This window comes from Trichoplusia ni, chromosome 8 (genome assembly GCF_003590095.1).
Source record: "Trichoplusia ni isolate ovarian cell line Hi5 chromosome 8, tn1, whole genome shotgun sequence".
In the NCBI taxonomy this organism is placed as follows: Eukaryota; Metazoa; Arthropoda; class Insecta; order Lepidoptera; family Noctuidae; genus Trichoplusia; species Trichoplusia ni.
The window spans coordinates 4,459,257-4,475,189 of NC_039485.1; the positions used below are offsets into that span (position 1 = coordinate 4,459,257).

At 34.5% G+C, this 15,933-nt stretch overlaps 1 long non-coding RNA gene across 1 annotated transcript in view; it reads right to left on the reverse strand.

The window, feature by feature from the left end:
• LOC113496486 overlaps positions 1-15,391 on the reverse strand; it is a 109,398-nt gene extending 94,007 nt beyond the window's left edge. The window contains exon 1 of the long non-coding RNA XR_003400823.1: positions 14,956-15,391. This is a non-coding gene — a long non-coding RNA (uncharacterized LOC113496486). The remainder of the gene's footprint in view (positions 1-14,955) is intronic.
• Between the last annotated feature and the right edge of the window lie 542 nt (positions 15,392-15,933).

A 15,933-nucleotide genomic window follows, 5' to 3' on the forward strand; every position in this document is an offset into this window, starting at 1 on the left:
GCGGTTTGATTCTAATTTAATTTAACACCCAACTATCTGGTATTTTGCCAAACATTGATTTGAGATCTGTTAAAATATTTGCATTCATTATGTTCGGTGGTTTGAGACTGATAAATTTATTTGACTCGACTGAAATTAATTATTTAATTCGAATTTAGGATGGCGTTATGAATTTGTTTTGTTGATTTTGAAATAGAACGATTTTGTTTGTTTTTTTTTTATTATTATTCTTGTTCATTTTATTTGGATTCTATGAATTAAGTTTCGAAAAACTTAAATTCAGGTTTATTTTTGTTAGTGAGCAAAATTAAATACATTTTGATTAATTAAACCATTGACATCAAAGACTAATGAAATTAAATTCACAAAATTAAACCTATATTTTTATTGTCCTTTTGCAACAAAATAACACGATTTTTTGTGTAAGGATTACACAATAAGCCCCTAAGGAACTGACATTTCTACAATCGTTAACGTCAATAGAAAACGCTCAAATATATGGATATGACATATTGTATAAGTAACGAAATTAAGTGGAGTGAAATGTAATTTCCACATATTTAGGTGTTTTGTAAATTGGCTGTAACGGTACTTGTGATACAGCCTGGTGACAGATAGACTTCTATTTTACCCATATGATTCAAAACACAAAAACCAACTTAACACAAATAATACTTACAACCTATTCACCCAAAAGCTCACATATCTAAGTTATCACATACAACGACAACATTTACACATGTCCAACACATTAGGATTCTGTACAAACGCGTGCGAATGAATTCCGAGATTACTTTGTTTGTTTATGTGTTACAACCGTTTATTCCCGTCATCTGCTAAATCAAACTACGCGTAATGACTTTACACGACGGCCTGTTATAACGTTATGTGCATGATATATGCATGCGTAATTAGATCACTTAGTGTCAAGTTTAGTATACACGTTTAGTTAATTTATTATCTAACAACTGTTGGTTATAGATTTTTATAGTGACTAACGTGAGAAATTCATTATTAAATGATGCAACGATTTACTCACAGTCATCTATCCGGATTGCCCGACTAGTTCGACTCGCAACCCTACCGCGTCAGCTCATGATTTTGACCTCCAGTTGGGTACGAAACTAGTCGGGCAATCCCGATAAATACGCACGAGTAAGTAGTTGCGTCATTTAAAAATACTTAATTATAGATTATTCCTGCAAACATTTAGTGAAAAATAACATCAAATTATGGCGCATGTCATGCTTCTTCTGAGTTGATTTTGCACATATGACTTGAATGTTTGCTAAAACTTCAGGAGGTTATATTCTTTAAAGCACGTATAGATTTAAAAAAAAAAAAACCAAAATAATAAAGATTCTCCATTTCTCTTCCACAAAATCAGACCATAATAATAGCTAAATGAATTCGATTAACTTGGTAGAAGTTTTGATCATTGCGAAAGGGAAAAAGGATGGGAATATAAATGAGGTGGAATATCTGTCACGTGGTCACGTCCGCGATCCCCGGAAGGTGAATCTTTGAAGGGTTAATAATGACGATGTGACACGAACCTGAGCCGAATAGATTTACTCCAATGGTGTTCGCTGGCGAAAATTTCTTGGATCATCCGCTCAATTTATTCTTATAAATATTCTTCGTTTAGATTTCGTTTGGATTAACTAGAAATAAAGTATTACGATCAATGTTCAATCTTTCTATATGGCGTTGGTCAAGAGTGGAACATTCAAAGGTTTCATTCACACCATTCTTAGTTAAGCTATTTAAATTGTAATTTTAACATCTAAATGTGGTAGGTAGTATAATTCGGGTAGGATTTGATCCTACGACCTTAGATTTGGCAGTCCGACATTCATACCACTATGCTACTTTTACCGAAGAGAACAAAAAAAAGTTTTTAATTACGCAGTACACTTTGCTGAAACCGCAAAATAGCCCCGAGTGTTATAATGTACAACGTGTAACCAAATAGGCCAATATTTTTATCTTGCAAAAACATCGAGCGAACTCGCAGGTGAGAGCATGTACACAAATATTAATTTAATCCATTTGCTAAAGTAACGCTGTTGACACGTACGGTTCGTCGCGGAAGTATGCTTTAAAGGCAATTTAGAATCCATCAATAATATTCGCCGCCACGCTACACCGCGGTAAGGTTGCACTCGATCGATACCATCCCGCGTGATTACATTAAAATTTTTAAAGTTAGCACTCAGCGCTATGGATATTCATGAAGTCATTTGAGTTGGGAATACAGATTTTTTAGGGAAGAAAGTAAAAAGAACTAAAATGTGATCCTAATGAAGAGATTTCTAAGAAAAAAACCGGTCAAATGCGAGTCTGACTAGCGACTCTAAGATACCGTACCGAAATAAGAGGAAATAAAAACAAATGTGCAAATAATTGTTTACCCATCAAAATTATTTACCGTTGAACCTTAACCTCACCTCATGATTTAATGAGAATTAAATTAAATTCATAGAGGCTCGAAAGATAAAGCCTTGTAACAGACAGACGGATAGACAACTAGACGGACAGAAGCCTTAATAATAGAGTTCTAAAATCGAGACTAAAAGGATTTAAAATGGAACTTATTACGAAGGTTTCTCCTCCTTCTCCTTCTCCTCTTCTCATTTGGGTACACAATCCAAATAAACCAATACAAAATATCCTGCAAAGACATAGCTAAATATATTGAATACATCTTGAATACGAAAATACATTCATACAGGCAAAAAACTATAGGTAACAACGTAGCACTACGAACAGCCCCACAACTTATATCTCCGCATACCTTGTTTGAAACAAAAGTGGAACGTTTGTTCCCAATACGGAGCGCAAACTGTCCCTCTTGTCTCGATAACAGACGAAGTGACTGTAAAGTTACTGCAGCTTCAGATTACGGACAAGCATATACATATGTATATCATATATGTTATATTCGCTTCATAGTTCTGTATTCAAAAGGTACAGTTCGTTAACATGCTATTTATAGATTTTGAGAACTGTCTTTTCAGGTCTTGGTACATTATCTAAATTGTCGAAAAAATTCACAACAAAGAGGGTTCTGTGCAAATAAGCTACGAAAGATAAACAACATCTGAAAAAAATAAAAATTGGTTAGTGACTAATAAATTTGTAAGTACTTTCAAGTTTAATTGTCACCCAACAGCAAATTTGTGAACGTAATATCTTTATTGTTAGCAGTAGAGACACATCATTTGTCGAAATTCTTACATTCAAGATGAAGCCTGATGACAGACAGATGGACAAACAGAAATTTACAAAACTAAACATTTGAATACGGAACTTAAAAAATACCAGCAAAGACAAAAAGATAACTAAAAATAAGTTATAATTAATACACGCAAGCAAAACCAAAGCCATACCTAGTATAAAATAAACAATTCCAATAACGTCTGCTCTTCGTACGATGTTATTCTGTTATAACCTCAGGGAGTCCTAATACTACAATGTCGTGTACCTCAGACCTACGTCTCGAGGCCTCGGTAAATATGAAAACGGGCTATATTAAAACCGAGATAGTTTACTACGATAGTATCTCAGGTATTCCTCTAAGGCTGGCTGCACAGCCGTAAGGGAAACCAGTGACTTAAGCTGCGTTGCCACCAGAGATGTGCGGTGGAAATGTGTCGAGCGAGGATGTTCGCTGAGCCGTTCAGCCGAGGCACAAACACATCCCTCGCCGCGCATCCTCGAACATCTCTGGTAACTGCACGGATAGTCGAGTGTTAAAAGTCACCACGCCAATCTCACCGTGCGCGACGTGTCGCGGTTTTGATTCCAGAATAGGACAAGCATTTGTGCCATCGACGAATGCTTGTTCTGAATCTGGGTGTCTTTTTACATCTGACTTGAATATTGTAAAATTCATGTCATGGGTATAAATTAAAGTTTAAAGCTAAAGTATACGAGATACCAAGGGGTGCTGCAGCACCTGCAGTGCTTCAAAACGTTGATACTCTGTCCTGTTTATCGGAACCGCTGTACAAGGGCAAAACGGTGCATGATTCGTGACCAATATGCATAGTGTGAAACAATGATAATATTAATCCGCGGAATACGGATAAGGATTAATTCGCAGCGCATATCTATGTTCTTTTATATCAATCATAAAAATCTAAATTCTAGCACCTCACGTAAAATATCTCCTTACTGGAAGCATACGTCGACTACGGGATAGCAGTGCAACCAGCCTAAAACTAACAAACTTTTAGATGAACTAAATAAGTTATCTGAAGTCGAAGTTAACAACTTAGTTTGGCCAAAATGTTTTGCATACAGTTCTATATAAAGAGAACTTAGAATAGAAGCTCACTGTGAGATTTTGCCACTTTTTGATTTAAATGGACCGTCAGTTCTATTTATAAGAGTGTCGCATGGAACGTGAATTTGTCTATGTTTAGTCGCCGGTACTACTCAATTCAATCGTAGGGAATTTTCAAGGCAGTGCTTCTTATTAAAGAGCTTATGTCCTTCAAGAATCGGACAGGGTTTTTCATACATAATGCACAAAGATTCAAGATGGCTGATTTATAGCTACAGCTGACGCCAGTGGTCTTTCAGAAATATCGAAACTAAAAAAAATACAATAAAATAGCTGTTAAACATTTGCACATCACCTATTTTCATAAATAAACAGATCCGTATCTTCACGCGAAGATAAAATAATTACGTTAGAAACACGCCATTAGGCCAACTGTCTAACGAAACAAGTGAAGGCAACTGTAATTATCTAATGGTCACCAAAGTTGGAATAGTTCGTAATACGAATATGTAAACTTTGTCACGACTACCTGCGAATGCCGTCTCACTGTTGGCTGTTAATGGGCGTTGTAAAGAGGTTAGGTAACGAGTTCCGTTGTCACTGCACTTACTGAAATGTCACTCTGCAGTTTACTTGAAGAGCTAAGAGATTTCTACAGCCATTATGTATGTTGTCGTAGGCTATTTAATGAGTACATTTATAGAACTACAATGACGTCTTTAGTAATTGCAATCCCACGTGGTTTACAAAAGTTCGTGCCACCATATACAAATAACAACTAGTCCCCAAATATGTAACGAGATAAAATTAAAAAAAAACCATTAAAAGCTTTCACCCCCCAAAACTTTTAAATGAAATATATCTAAGAACAATCGCACATTATTCTCCTTTAATACAAAACAAATTAGATTAAAATTGTTCAATCCGTTCGGGAGCTATGACGCCACAGACAGACGGAAAGACAAACAGAGAGGCATGGCATTTGTTTACAATAATCTAAAGTATTATAGTTTATAGAAATTCACAGAAGACACAGAAGTTCACATACCTTCGCAATAAGCAATAACTACAGAATCCGCGACTTAAACGATCTAATCTTTCACTTCAATATTAGTGTCAAAAAACATATTACATATTTTTACTGGTCTATTTTACCAGACAGTATAATATGCTAGATATCAAACGCTTTGCCTCTAGCCAGGAATTGTCGGTTGTCATGAGAATGATAAGGGTTTATTTCAGCTGGACAAACATCATTCACGCCATATGTATAGGGAACAGGCAACAGCTTTGTTGGTTTTATACTTTGTAAAGCCTTGAGTGTCCAATGAATGTGCCTTTCAGAATTGAGTACGATGTGGTATTAATATTGACAGAATTAGCTTATATATCACAGTGTAACATGGCTTTGTAAAAGAAAGATGACGATAGGTGTAAGTTAAGTAAAGTGTAAGTCTTTGTTTAAGAGCTATTTACAAGTATCTTTCGTACATCATGGATTAACGTTGAACCTTTTCGGTTTGATTTTTTATGGTTGGTAATAAAAGCTCAAATAAGTGACCAAAAAACGTTCGTAATATTCGAATAATCCATAAAAATATCATATGTAGGATCAATTATACCGAACGCTATCCAACAAAAACATGAACGAAAAACTGTAAAACCTATTACTTACTAAATAAATTGCATACCATTTATCAATGAAAATGTTCGCAACTTTTTGGTATCGTTATACGGCAACGCATAATTGGCAGGTAACTGACATGGCATACCGCCTTTATAGAGTTTTCCAAACTTACATAACACCACGTATACGAGGCTAAAACCATATCTGAAAGTAATATTACCGCCGGTGTGTGAAAGAGTTGCTGCTCTACGCAGTATAGTGTGCTGTCACGCTCACACAAGTGCAATGATATTACTTTCAGATGTGGTGGTTGGTGCCCCGAACATTTTTGTATGGAAATTTCACTTGGGGTGGGAAGTGTGTAACGTTTCAACATTACTACTTGAAAGCAACTAATTGCTTGCTTAAAGGTTTTCCTAGATACTTGAGTACAACTTTAAGTTCTGAAAGTAACTCGTTAAATAGTTTTTAATTTGATCGTGGAAGACTGAAGTGGGCACTACTTTTTAAAAATAAATAGGACGTGAATTTTTGTTGTTGTTTTAGAGACATGTGTTATTATACTGTTTAGTATTACTCTATAAACCATTCCTATGTTACGAGACAAACACTACTTATCACTTTTATTTTATTCTACTAAAACAATGAGTACGATCATATTTTCTATGTCTAGGTATAGTATAAGTAAGTTTATATCTAAATTTATTTTGCGAACAAAAATATACAAACAACAATCTACAATAAAATTATCATATTCAATATACATTCCACCACAGCACGTAATCAAAACCAATCAAACACAAATAGACACAACGTAATCCAGAGCTTATACAGAATTAATCGTCACAAACGAAATAAAACGACCGGCGGCGATATCAAAGCAACATAAATACTGCCTGACTTAATTATCTTAACATTGAACAAACAACGCATAAACAGTTGTAATTGCCACCAAATTGCTGTTATTCAACAAGTCCTTAACAATGTTTAATAAGAAACAATCAACGATGCAATAAAGGTATTGCAATGTAGCGTCTATTGCGAGGACTGAAACGGCTGACTGTTACACCGGAGTGTAACATGTATAAATTTATAAATTAAACAATTAGGATCTTAAATCGTGATTAATAAATTGTATTTGGTATTATTTTAATACAAATACTTGATCACTTACTAGAAATGCTTATTAGTATAAATTATACTTGTGTCATTGTTATAAATAAGTTTGTCAAAGGTGGTGGTTTAACGCCCGCGTTGTGCGGCTATACAATTGGTTATACCTAAGTCGAAAATTCTCTAAATATAAAAAATACATGATTAGCAATAACATACATACTTACTAGTCACGATAAGTTTAAAGTGGATTCTCATACAGACAAAAACAGATATTTGTTTAACATGTCGAATTTAATTATTCTCTATCCAAAAACTCGATAAAAATTCCTAAATATCCAATTTCACTTAAAAAAAAACTCCTTCTCAGAATCTTAGAACTAAAATCTCTAAAAAAACGATAGTATAATTTAATTCAATTTTTTTTATACATTACATGTTCTAATTTAACAAATTCCAATAAAAAATACACACATAATTCTTCGGTGTAACATGTTTCTACTTGAATAAAATCCTCTCGGAATAAACAAACACATTTCCAATTTTAATAAAACAAATACACAATAACGTCACCTTCATTCCTTACAGCATGACTTCGGTGTGACAGGCGTTGTTTCAAGCATAGCGCCTTTGTCCCAGTTCCACCGGTTATGTTTCACATCTGTTCACATTGTTACAACGTCTCACTTGATTTGTGATAAAAGTGTGTCACTACGTGCACTTACTGTGAATGAACGTCGAATGGAACACGATGGACGTCAGGTGGGCCTCCAATAAAATGCACTTTAGTTTACGATTTAATTATTGGTTTTGGTTGTTGATTAAAAAAGCTTACTTTCCGCAATTTTCGTAACAATTGATCTTATGATACTTTTTAAGATATTGTGACGTTTTTATTCTTTTCGTCGTTATTATTGTTTTGCCATGAGTAAGTAAATTACTAGGCTAAGTAAAATACTGGAATTTTTATTAGTCTGAGCTCATTTCGTTTGAAAATGACAGTGGCATGGCAAAGAAGGGGTAACTTACTAATGGTTTACTCACGCATATTTATCGGGATTGCCCCACTAGTTTTGGGCCCAACCGGAGTCCTTAATCTTGAGCTGACGCAGCGGGGTCGCGAGTCAAACTCCAGTATTAGGTTTAAATACGCATTACCTTGCCGTTATTAAGTAAATAATTCTAAACAAATTTACAACGCTGAAACCTACAAAATATTTGTGCAAAATACCATAGACATCTAGGCTTTCAGGCAAGATGGTTTATAAGCTCTAGATTTATAGTTCATCATAAAAAATACTCCCATTTCAACATTTTTCGTGCTGAAACTCAGCGACATTTTATTGTCAGTGAATTATATCTTTAACCTTAACATTTATCTAAACGAAAAATAACGAAGGGACCTTGAAACGTACCTGACAGTAATAAGTATTGTAAATGGTCGCTGCGACAGTATTCTGGACATGTAATGCGTGATTTTATTACATTTATTATCACATAACTCCATAGGTAGCTCGCGATGAAAAATAACCTTTAATTGCAATAAAAAACTTTTTTGCTCTTTGCACAGCCTTTTTGTGCCTGAAATATTCATAGGTGTGTTGTGTTAAACTTCGTACTTGTTGAAGGGTGATAAGTGATTCCTGTTAATCTATACTTCTATACTAATATAAAGCTGAAGAGTTTGTTTGTTTGTTTGAACGCGCTAATCTCAGGAACTACTAATTCAAATTTAAAAAATATTTTTGTGTTCGGTAGACCATTCATCGAGGAAGGTTTTAGGCTATATAACATCACGCTAGAAGCGAAGATACAATAGAAAATGTGGCAAAAACGGGGAAAAATATTAATCTTCGAGGGCTTTCGTTCAAAAATTCCTAACTTATATCTTCTAACTACGCGGACGAAGTCGCGGGCAACAGCTAGTAAGATAATATAATATAATTATTTCTGGTAACTCATTGCTTTTTTACTTTAGAAGTGTTTGTATAACTTTAATTTAAGGTTATAAAGTCTACGTCATTTGTAAATTATGAAATAAACTGGTGAGTATTTACTGTCGCGCTACTACTCCGTACTAAGTACGCTGTACAAGAAAAAAACCCTCTACCTAACTACTCTACCATACAGTTCCGATTACCCTCTACAACTATATTACACCAAATTGTATACACAGTACTGAACCCTTCGTGCTCAACTCAACTCGAATCCGACGGGCTTTGAATCTTACATTTTAGTGTTTTGACTATAAACTCTTTAGGTGGTGAATAGCGTCGCGTGTTGCGTACACGTGTCACTACCGTTTTACTATCGCATTCGTTTGTGGCTTCGAACACTGACATATTACGCACGGGTTTTCATCAAGCACGCGATTGTGGGACTATTGTGCAGAATGGCAACGTCGCAGTGAAAGAGGAACGCGTACATTTTAATTTAGTTATGCTCTATTATGATATAAGTAGGGTGACTGTACAGCTGTTCTTATGTGTGCAATTCAACAAATTTTATAGCAATTAAAATTTGTTCAGGTAGGCAGAAAGAATAAGCTCATTCTCAAATTTTAAAATAAATTTCGAATGGAACGTTGGAAATATTGATGGTTTATAGCCTAAAGCCTTCCTCGATGAATGTTCCATACAACACAAAAAGAATTTTTCAATTTGGACCAGTAGTTCCTGAGATTAGCGCGTTCAAACAAACAAACTCTTCAGCTTTATATATTAGTATAGAGTATAGATATAGAGGATAAAAATGTAGAGTTCTTAACCCAACTTTTTTTACACACCAAATATATTCTTTCATCATCTCGTAGTAATTGGAATGTGAAAGGCTCTTTGTAGACAAAGAAGTTCCAATAATGTTACATAAATTACGAACTTTTACTACTCAGCAATAAAGTATTTTATAAAACAGTCTGTCTAGTAAAAACTTTTTTGTTTTTGTTAACATTTCAAGTTAATTATTGAATTAAGTTTGTATTGATCGAGCAACTGTCTACTGAGGTTGTAGGGTCGTAGGTACATACAGGGTGGTGCAAAACGTGTATAAGAAAGTCTCTGTATTTTTACAATCGACCTTTGCGTTCATTCAATCGTTATAACTTTCAAAATATCAAAGAAATGTTTCATAGAAACATAACTTAATTTACGATTTCTAAGAAAATGGAAACCAATTAATTTTGCTCTATTCGATTTGTTTTCGATCTTATATAGTGTACATTGGACATAAAGCTACAAAATACAAAAAAAAAATCTTACGCACGTTGTCTACTACAAACATGGACAACCAACATCATATACATACATATATAGGTATATGCAAGTTTAAACAATACGTCCGTCATTAGCAATCGATTCAGAGTAAATCAAAAGCGAATTGGCAGCAACATAGTATGGCATTGATTACTGGGAAATAGGTATATGACGTCATCATAGCGAGCACACTGGCGATATGAATATTCTAGTCATCAGACCTGGTAGCAACGGACGCTTGAATGCAGTTTCAGGAATATACAGCAATCAAGGCAAAGATTGAGGGATTCAAGCGTACTTCACACAATATGTTCTCTGACGTCATCGTGTTCGCAAAATGGAATATCGAAGTAAATTAACAATAAATACAAACCTATTGAGAGTGCGATATACCTCACATATCCGTAAAAAAAACGTATACACTTGTCCTGATAACGTCGCTAAACTACGATAGACCAGTGTGATGATCAGTGCTCATTGACGACATGGGAAGAAGGTTTTACGTGACAGAAGGACATTTGCAGGCTAGTTTTTTATAAGTATTGTTGACTATAAACTCTTGTTATATATTGTGCTTCAGAACTAACTACGTGTGGATTTGATCACTAATTAGTGCAATAAAAACTAACAAATCATATCGCTTATTAAAAAAATGTTTTTTTTTTTTCTTACCATCAGTACAATTAACATGTTCTACATAATGATGTTAAAAAACATATGAACATCGGTCAAGTACAAATCGCACGTAGACTGAGGATTCCGTAAAAATAATAATAATAATAATAATAATAAAACGTTTATTTTCTCACCACAATATAAACACATTATATATGTACATTTTAGAATCTCATAAAAATAAAAGTAAACAGTATATTGTGGGAGACTGGTGCCTAAGCTAGGCTTTATGGGCCTGTATTTCAGGTCACCAGGTCTCCACCCTTTAGCCATTATTGCTTTTTACAAAATTTTGTGCTATAACTATTATTGCGGTAAGTAATGTTAGTTAACAAATTTTACTTACTTAAACTAATAAAACAAAGTAATTAAAATTAAGAAAACAAAACGAGAATAGGTATTTAAAATAAGTTTAGTTGTGTAGTGTAGTGTGTGTGTAGTGCGAGTGTACATGTGAGTGTTTATGTTTTGTGTGTGTTCGTGTGTGTGTGTGAGGGTGTGCGCGTGTGTATGTTTTTATTACATTACCTAGTTGTACATAGTACATAGACAGGAATTAGACTGGTATGCTAAGTAACTTTTCGGTTTCGATATAGTTTAATTGTAAAAGCCATGAATTTAACTTTTTTTTACACATTTTATTATTTATTAGAAGATTATTTATTTTGTTATATAAAAATCCACCAAGGTGGCAGAAAAAGCGGTTAGAAAAAGCGGTTTTGAGATAGATGCCATGCCGATTTACAGGATTGAATCGCCTTCTACTTTCAGCCAAGGAGGGTTGGTAGGTGAGAAGAGAGTGCTGCCTTAAGATAGTGTTAAGTATGAACAGCTGACGCACCGTTAAAACTTTAGAGCATTTATATAGGTCTTCAGTAGGATAGCGATATGGTAGAAAATTGGAAACTTTTAGAATTGCTCTCTGGGCCCGTTCGAGTGCAATTAATGATGTTTTAGGAGCCCCACCCCAGATAGTGACGCAGTAGCAAAGTAGCGACTGAGCCAGCGCGAAGTAGACTGATCTCTTACAGTTTTCATCAGCTACTGCTCTTAAGGTTTTGAAGACGTATATCAGCTTCCGTAATCTGGCACAGAGTGTATCTATGTGTTGCTGAAATCTTAAAGTGCTGTCGATTTGTACTCCTAGATACTTTATACTGTCTGTTCTATTTAGGTAGATGCATGTACAAGTATTATCTTGAGGTTTCGAACACAGGTGAGCTGTCAGTAAAAATTGATTGGACATCGGAGTATTGTTCTTCTTTAGGGAAAAGGTGATATACATCGTTTTGTCAGCGTTAAGGGTCAGTATATTATTTCTAAGCCATTTTGATACGGTGTTGAAGCCCGTTTGAGCATGGGTATAAACTTCTGGCCAAGAGTCGGCGTTGAATAATAAAGCAGTGTCATCTGCAAAACCGATAATTCTGCCTTGAGGTAGAGAGAGCATGCCCAGCTCGTTAATGTAGATGAGAAAGAGGGTAGGTCCGAGCACGCTCCCTTGAGGGGTGCCGTATGTAACAATTCGTTCACTACTGATGAACTCATCCACCTTAACGCACTGAACACGCTCACTCAGATAGTCTTCAAAAAGTTGGAGTGGTGCAAAAGCACGTTGCTGCAGATGTATTTCTGATGCAGACGGTCTAGAAATACATCATCTGAAAGTTTCAACTATGTACCTATCTTAGTATTAGCTTTTCATGAGATATATTGAGAGACAGCCTGATGGCAGCTAGACACATAGACGGACATATGAATAGGGGAGCGTATGAGGGTTTCGGTTTTTACTAATTGGATACGGAATCCCAAAAAATGCTTTCAATCTTCTTTAACTTTAGCTCCGATTAAAATATACAGATGCTTCAGCTGTTTATTACTCATAGATGACAGTTTTAGTTCAAAGTTAATAAACACTACATACCCCTATTAGTTTATAATTACCACGCAGTCGGCTAGATTTCCTTAATTGGTTTTTACTTTATGACTTTTTATTACACTACTGACATTCGCAGAATTGTAAACGTCAACATTCAGTGTTTCGTGCAAACCAATAAATGCCCGATAGTTAGTCTCTAGAAATGCGTTACAAGTTTTTCTGTTAATAGTAGTTACATAGCATTATTTAATAATAGAACTTAGGTTAAATAGTGCTAAATTGATAACAAATATATTTTGTTCATTCGGTGTCCCCCGAATATTAGTGAATTCTGAGAGCATAATTAAAAAGTTCCAATTTATTAACACACGTATAAAATATATTTGTTTATCTACTGTCACACTGAATAATTGTTAACTGTAAAAGTGCTGTAAAATTTTACTGAAAATTACAACCATTAGACGCGAGTTCAATTTGTTTGCTATTCCAATTTAAATGGCTCACAAAACTGGTGATAGTCGCGAAATTGTGTCGAATTCACTATGAAATCCAACTAAAATTAACAACTTTAATTATAGCGTTAATTTATACTTGTTTGACGTGTGGCATGTAATCATGAAACTAGCGCTGTCAAACGCTTGAAAAACTAATGATATACCGACCGACCATCACTCGTTGAAAATAGTATGAAATTTGAAGCATAGGTACATGTTGTGTAGTAGATTTCGGAATGTGACAGCATTTGCATGTCTTCTTTGTATATATTTTGTGGTTTAATGTAAATTTATAGTCTATACTAATACATAAAGCTGGAAAGTTTGTTTGTTTGAACGCTCTAATCTTAGGAACTACTGGTTCAAATTGAAAAATTTGTGTTGAACAGACCATTCATCTGGGAAGGTTTTAAGCTGTATACTATCACGCTGCGACTAATAGGAGCGAAGATACAATGGAAAATGTGGAAAAAACAGGGAAAATTATTTATCTCCAATGGCTTCCGTTCAAAAATTCCTAACTTATATCTTCTAACCACGTGTAACTTCTAGTCGCGGGCAAAAGCTAGTAAAAGATATAATGAAGAACAATCTTTACAAAATCGTATCTTAAAAATTAAATTTGTAAAAAGTATCGAAGGTCCATCTACATAGGCTACAGAACTAGGACCTCAAACAATGAACATGGCGAAATTAAGTTACCCAACTTATAGAACTGTAGAAACATATGACACAAACACTGTTGTTACGTGATTGTCAATTGTTTCTTGGTGACTGTAGAAAATAAGAATAAGAATAATTTATTGTGTCACAGTTACAGTTTCTATAATATTGTCATGTCCATGTCATGGAGTTTCTTGCCGGTTCTTGCCGGTTCTTCTCCATAAGAATGACACTTTGGAACCGTGCAACTAGAGTCAGTAATGTAACGTTTTGAAACTGCCGGAGAAACGGCTTTTTGAAATATTTTTTTTGAAATAAAAACTTTTTGATTTTGATTCACGAACAGTGGTCCCCAAACTAAGCTGAAGCTTGTATCTTGTGGGCCTGAGTGTCGGAGATTTAAATTATTCTTGTGATTTGACCTCTGAAGGATTGACTGGAGGACGAGTGCTATGTCACAATTGGACATCTTTCGATCTTTAATAGAGCAGTATTTTAAACGGAGTAACTACTCAGATTTGAACAAACTAACTAAAATAATAAGTCTTAATGTTGTGTGGAAATGAAAATTACGTCCACACAAAACCAGGCCAAAAAATACTGACTCGTCGAATAATTATCGTAAACAGTTTCTTGATTTAGAACGTTGACATTAAATGAAAATATTTTTTATATATTTTTTTTCTAATAATAAACTAAAACGTAATTGTAATAGTAACCTAATCCCCTTTATTTTCAAGGTTACCAATATTACGTTACTCACGGTTTAGAATCGGTTAGAATCGAATCATAGTTTCTAATGCTCGATTATGTATTTGACAGCTGCCTTTTGTACTTTAAAAATATAGACACAAATCTATACTTGTAGCTATGATTCATAATAATATTTGGTCTTTCGAAAATGTCATGCAGTTTCATATTGAAGTGCAAGTTGGTAACTGAATAGAGAAGTCATTACTTACCTCCCCTTTATGACGAAGCATTTAAGTAGGTTACCGTGTGCACTATTCAGTCACTGCCCTCTCTAAATGTCACTGAACATTGTTTTATTAAATAAAAAAACACTTAAAATTAATACTCAACTATTTTAAAACAAAACAGTAATTCATTATCATAACTTACAACTATACTTATATTTCAAAATCGAACGAAGTTATCACGCGACTCGTAAACCTGTCTACGGCGTAGCGCGGCTACGGCGTAGGCGTCCGTACGCTTACAACGACCGCGTCGAACTGAATGAGTTTCCACCAACATTCCTTTTTGTAGGCTTTCAAGTACTTATTTTCTATTTGAACCGAGTAACGAAGGTTACTAATGCGAACTTTGTAAATAACTAATCTGTCTTTGACAGTTGAATAAGAAAACAGGCCTTTTAATCTTAGTAGATTAGCCGAATACCAGCCCGAGACTAGGGAATTTAACGTAAAAGTCTTTTAACAATACCGTAATTAATTACTTTAGATACATTTATATTTCAACGCTTCGTTACAACTTAAATACAGTGACGACGGGTTCAACCTTGACGGAGTGTCACATATTTTAATACAAATAAGATCATGTGTCGGTCTAGCAATTTTGTACCTTAGGTAAAGCTACATAGAAATCAAATTTCTATAATGCTTTAGTAATTATTACAGTAGGTCAATCAAAACATGAGTGATAATTGACTGTGGGACCGTACGTGCATATTCCATTCGAGGAAACTAAGGTTAGCTTTCGTATGTTATTATACCATTAGGTATTAATTTATTTTGCTTTGGGTAACAGTTTGTGACGTCATTGTTTTGTGTCACTTTTACTGGTTGAAATAAGGTATTATTATTATGATTTAAATAGGATTGTTGAAATCAAAGGTAAACTTTTTTTCTGCTACTGTTATAAATATATTAAATATGTTGGAAAAGTGAATTAATAATAGACTACATAGACCATCTTTT